The sequence below is a fragment of the Furipterus horrens genome, unplaced genomic scaffold (genome assembly GCF_987537825.1).
Source record: "Furipterus horrens unplaced genomic scaffold, mFurHor1.1.pri manual_scaffold_2, whole genome shotgun sequence".
NCBI classification, from domain to species: Eukaryota; Metazoa; Chordata; class Mammalia; order Chiroptera; family Furipteridae; genus Furipterus; species Furipterus horrens.
Genome location: NW_028327172.1, coordinates 28,368,924 through 28,375,294, shown reverse-complemented (window position 1 = coordinate 28,375,294; position 6,371 = coordinate 28,368,924). Strand labels below are relative to the sequence as shown.

The 6,371-nt window shown below is 32.9% G+C and overlaps 1 pseudogene; it reads left to right on the top strand.

Moving 5' to 3' along the window:
• Window positions 1-3,872: 3,872 nt before the first annotated feature.
• LOC150018060 (large ribosomal subunit protein uL15 pseudogene) lies at window positions 3,873-5,904 on the top strand (annotated as a pseudogene).
• Window positions 5,905-6,371: the final 467 nt, after the last annotated feature.

The following is a 6,371-nucleotide window of genomic DNA, read 5'->3' as shown; positions in this document are numbered from 1 at the left end:
GATTGATAGATTATCCATTTTATGTAATGTCATAGATGAGTTTTAAAAGTATATTAAGAGATCTTGCATTGGTATTTGTATTGGTCTGTAATTTTAATTTCTTATTTTTGTTTAGTTTTGATATCAGAGTATGCTAGACTTTAGAATGAGTTAGTAAATACATATGCTTCTTAAATTTTCTGGAAGAATTTGTGTAAAATTGCTACTATTTTTTCTTAAGTGTTTAGTACAATTTACCAGTATACCATGAACATAGAGGATTATAGATTTGGGTTGTTCAGGTTATCTATTGTTTGTTGACAGAGTGTGATGTTTATGTGTCAATTTGAATGGGCCTAGGGACACCCTATGTAATACAGGTCTCCCTTGTTAGGTGAGTGTGTCCTAGGAACCCATCTATATCACTGTACCTAGCTGACATTGTTGTGACAGGTTGTGTTCTGCTTGAGTGATTTTTTTTTTTACTCTTCTGACATATTTGCCCACTTCAGGTTGGGTGATGTATGAGCACAGCTGCCCACAGCATGCTAGTGCTTAGTAATTTTTGACCAAAATTGGCATGACCCTTATTATGTCCCACCCTTCCTAATTTCCCATCCTTACGATGAATGACATTTTTTTGTTTCCCTGAATGAAAAAGGCCCTCAAAGGGAAATGTCTGCTGATTGGGAAAGAGATGAAACAAAAAACAGAAGATGCACTAAAAGGCATCAAAATTGGCAAGTTTAAAAACTGTTCTGAGCAGTGAAAAAAAAGTCTTGTTGAGTGTATTGCATCAAATGGAGAGTACTTGGAAGGGTACTGAAGTTTAAACATGTAAGAATAAACACACAATTTTTTTATTAAAAATTATGTGTATTGGGGTGTCCCCTATATATATATATTTAATTTTTTTATAAAAATAAATATGTTAAAACAATAGATTTATTTAATAATAAAAGTAAATAAATAAATTTGGGAGATACATACATACATATATATAAAAATAAATTTGGGAGATACATACATATTTATATATATATATATATATATGTAGAGAGAGAGAGAGAGAGAAAGAGGGAGAGAGAGAGATTTATATATATTACTGGTTGTATTTCTATTTCTCTGAAGAACTCTTTTTAACAGTAATCTTTGGTAGTTTGTGTTTTAAAAGAATGTGTCTTCTCTCAATGTTTCTAGTAAGGCTAATTCTAGAACTCTCAGACTTATTACTTAAAACATATAGTGCTTTCTGACATATGGCTGTGATTGGTTTGAAAAGACAGAAGGTATTTAGCTCTAGAAAATTTTTATAGAACTTTTTTTTCTTACCAGAAGTTTCTGAGGTGACTCGTGATACCAATCTGCTAAAAGCAATATATTCTACAAGAATGCACCTTCAAATCAAAATCTTCATTGAAATCCTCCAGATTTTTTTTTTTTTTTGCATGATTGCTCTTTCCTCTAGAGTCTCATAGGATTATATACATTATCAACACACAACACAATGATTTTAATCATAAATATTTACATGTTTTTATGTTCCACCTTAAATAGAGGTATTTTTAGAGTGAGAATTCTTGCCCTATTTGGCTCTATATCAGAGCCCTGAGACCATAGAATGTACTCAATAAAAATTTTTCAATTGACTTACTTTTAAAGTGACCACATTTGCTTATCTTGAGACCATCAGTAATGCTCAAGATGGCCCTTTCTCAAGAGTGAATAGCTGGAAGAAAATAAAGGGGGTAAAAGGTAAGGGGATGTGAGTAAGTGAAAGCAGCAATTATACTCACACATTTTACAGTGTGTGGAGCTATAGTTTTGAAGAGCAAAGTTTCTATGACCACTGCTCTGATAATTGACATTAGCTCTGCATATTTTTGACATTTAAAATAAAAATTACTGTATTGGTTCGTACGCCCACTGTTGTGCTAAAAAGGTCAGCTACCATGTGATTTAGAACTCTTAGTCCTAACAAATACACTTAGATCATTTGGTTGAACTAATTCTTTCAATTTTTCTGTTTTTAATTTTAAAATTTCCTCTACTTTTGTATTTCATATAATTTTTCAGAATCTGAGAGAGACCTCTAATATTTTAGACAGTGTTCATTTTCTGTAGCGTGTAAAGGGAGCAACTTATATAAAGTTAACTTGTTACTTTTTGGCTGTCATTGGGAACTCCAGTTGGGAAGGAAGAATAGTGTTACCTACTTACTAACACTAGACTTATATAATTTATATATATCTATCAAATTGGTAAGATGTATTTATAGTAGTTTGACTTAAAATATAAACTATTGGTAAATATATGTTCATTTATAGGTTAGTCCCTAGGGAGATTCTAAAAAGTATTTATATTTTATTATATAGGTTTCTAAAATATATATTATTTTAAATATATATACATATGGTTTTAAAGTATGCATATATTTAAATATATATTTATAGACAGATAGATAAATTTAGGAGAATATGGAATTGGATCAGGAATGTACATTCTCAAGAACAAAAGACTTAAAGGAAATATAGCTACGCAAATATAGAGGCTATTATTTCCAGAGAAGCTAATGCTGAAGTCAACTGAAAGAGTGTTAATTTATTGATTGCATGAAATATCCTCTAGCATTAGGAAATGAAAATAAACTTTAGAGTGAGCAATTTCCAGGAAATAATTACAAGACAGGCCAACAGTATCAGGATGCCTTAAATGTAAGAAAGTCAGATGATTTCAAATAATATTTAAAATTATGCTAAGAAACTGGTCAAGTGGTTCACTACTTGAAATTTTCTACTAATGTAAATTCTGAGATGGAAAGGAGAGCTAATGTTATAAGATAGATCACAGGTAAGATCACATTAGAACCAATTTTTGTGACCCAGTGACAGTCTTTATTAATAAAGAAAATTTGTGGATCCAAACATGTATATAGAAGAACAGAATATTATATTCAAGTACTTATCACCAAAGTATCACTCATTCCCTTAAAATAGGAAATTATTTTAAAGTTTCTTTAGATTATAATAAGCTTCACCAGAGAAGAACAAAGTATAGGCTATAGTTTTGATCAGACTCCTTTTTACATGGAAAATTTTCTATCTGTGGTCCAGAGTAAGCGATAGAGTGAATGTATTTATTTGAGCTCTGGAAAATGTAAAATATTAAATATTATTATAAAACTATTGTAATTTTATTAATTGTAACAATTATAGGAAGATATTATAAATACTTCCTATTAAACTATCTAATAATGATTAATGATTCTCCTAATTACTTAAACATACAGCTAGTGATATAATGTTTTAATACTTCATCTTTTATGTGTGTCTACCATATGTCAAGCCTTTTACACATATCTTGAATTCTAATGCAAACCTTGCTAACTATGTTTATAATTTCTGCTTTACATTTATGAAAACTGACAGCCACCCAATTTAAACAGCTTGCCAAGGTTACTTATATCAAATAATTAGAGTTATGATAATAGTGATTAATCATTTGATAATTATTTATATAATGTGTATCTTTAATGTGTATCTCTTTGGTCAAACTTCAAAGTTTCAGAAAGTAGGGACTCTGTATATTTGTTACTTAGACTCTTTTACTGGCATGACAAGAAGAAATAAATGTTGTATCGGGCTGGATTTTCAGAGGTTTGAGATTGCTCAAAAACGATTAAATAAAGAAGTTCTTGCTACATTTTTTATGAATTTCCTGGTGCATATATATTTTGAACTTAAATATGCACATGAGTAATGTCACTTTGGCTCAAAGTATTTTCAGAATTTCCATTTGTGTTTTTTTTGGAAGCTGAATCTGAATGTTGTTCATAAGAATTTTTTGGGTTGTGTTACTTTTTGTCATTTGTGGGTAGGCTTGGTTTTATGATGATGCAAAACCTCACTCAGAGTAACTCCAGAGTCTACAGTGGGTAATTAAAACAAAAAATGTATTAGAAATGACATATGTAATAAAGGACATAAGAGAAAAATGTTACCAGGTTTGCAAAATGTTGTACTTTAAATACCCTCAAGGGTTCTGAAAAGGACACACATGCATACCTTTAAAGTGGATTACTTGAATGCGGCCAATGTTTATTTAGGTGTGTTTTATTCACCACCCCCATGGAAAGTTGATTTAAAGATTAAACCAAATGGTTAGTAGCCCAGACTCACATGCCTGTGAGGTAGTCCCCAATAGCATCTGAACCCAGGTAAGTGAAAGCACAAATATTTTTTTCCACTAGAAATATGGCCTATAATTACCAATCCATGAATGAACATAGGCCAATCTGTACCGACAAAAAGGATGAATTTTGCAAACGTCAAACTTTGTTTTTGGTCTCCATTGAAATCAATGTATAAGAACAAGGGCACTCAAGTTTCTTTAGGAAGTATTCTATTCTGAAAATTTGGAAGCCAGTGCACACTGTAAATAGAGCATTTTCACTCTCTGAAAGTGGTTCACAGGATAGTTGGAACAATTTTTCTCTCTCAAGCAATTCACTATTCTTTCTCAATGTTCAAAAGAGAGTGGAAAGGAATATGTTAGAGACTGTTTTAGCCTTATTGGTAATTCTCTCACCTCTCCCATGCCTAAGAAAGTAATGAAATGAAAGTGCTCTGGGTAAACAGTACATCTGGGTGTTGCTGCAATGACCTTAAGCCCATATTGCATTAATTTTGTATTTTAGACAGACTTAGAGAAATAAGGTTGTGTGGCAATTGTGTTTGCTCAGAGGAGACACCTGTTCGTTGGTGAATGCTTTATTTTTTTTTAAATTTAATTTAATTTTTTACTTGCTTTTATTACATGTAACTAATACATAAAAGAAAAGTATTCTAAATTAAAAAAACCAAAGTTTTAGCCTTATTGTTTTAACTGCATACAAAATTAACATGTTTATGTTTTAAAATTTCAGAAATGCATAACAATATCAATATGAAATTTTTCTACTTTCATTGTCTTTAAAAAGTGTGTTAAACAGTCTTTTTATTTTATTGTATTTTTTTGTTTTTCAATTACAGTTGTCCCATTTTTCCCCATTGCTCCACCCCACCCAGCCCACCCCTTCTCCCACAATCACATCCCTCCCCGTTGTCCATGTACATGAGTCATTTATACACGTTTTTTGACTAAACCATTCCCTTGCTTATCCCCCTTCTCTCCCTCCCTGCTCCCCCCTAGTGAATGCTTTATTTTTGTACTGCTTTGGATTGTCTCAACTCTGTTGTGTTATAAATAGTAGATTAAAAAAAATAACTTTAGCTGTCTGCTTTTAACAGAGTCCTTGAGCATGCCGATAGAGCCAAAAGTTCAAAGACACAGACATGTTAGCAACTTAATATTTATACACTTTAAGAAGCTCGAACATATATAGAATTTTTACATATTCATAAAAGGAGATCTGCAATTTTAAATGAATCCTAAGTATATGTGAAAGTCCTAGTTCTTGCATTTCGACCATCAACATACCATCCAGGTTGAGGAAGACCCGGAAACTTAGGGGCCACATGAGCCACGGCCATGGCCATATCGGCAAGCACAGGAAGCACCCGGGAGGCCGAGGTAATGCTGGTGGCTTGCATCATCACAGGATCAACTTCGACAAATATCACCCAGGCTACTTTGGGAAAGTTGGTATGAGGCATTTCCACTTAAAGAGGAACCAGAGCTTCTGCCCCACTGTCAACCTTGACAAACTGTGGACCTTGGTCAGTGAGCAGACACGGGTAAATGCTGCAAAAAGCAAGACCAGAGTCACTCCCATCATTGATGTGGTGCAGTCAGTCAAAGTTCTGGGGAAGGGAAAGCTCCCAAAGTAGCCTGTCATTGAGAAGGCCAAATTCTTCAGCAGAAGAGCCGAGGAGAAGATTAAAAGTGTTGGTGGGGCCTGTGTGCTGGTAGCTTGAAGCCACATGGAGGGAGTTCATTAAATTCTCACAAGTGCTTTTGTCTTCTGGTCTGAGTGTAGCTTCTTTGGCACCTCTACCTGTGTCAGAAACCTGCCTAACAGGTTTAGGAGTTTAAGGTATAAAGACTGGGGGCTCCTCTGCAACCCCTCTGAGAAAGAGTGTGCAAGAGATAGCACCAACATTTAGAGGCCTTGGTCTGTTACCTAACTTGAACTTTTCATTTATAAAGTGAAAAAAAAAAAAGGTCCTCTTTTATCATTCATTATTTCCTAGAGTTCAGCTATTTTAATATTGAACTATGAACTTCCTTAAATATAAATAAGTATTATTTTAAGACAGGAAAACTCAAGATAAACTTGCAGGGACAGAAATAAATAATAAAAAAAATACGTCTATTTTTAGTTACTTCTCTTAAATGGTCATTAAGGATAATTTTAATTAAATTAGCTTTTGTGGTGATAGGTGTCAAGCAAG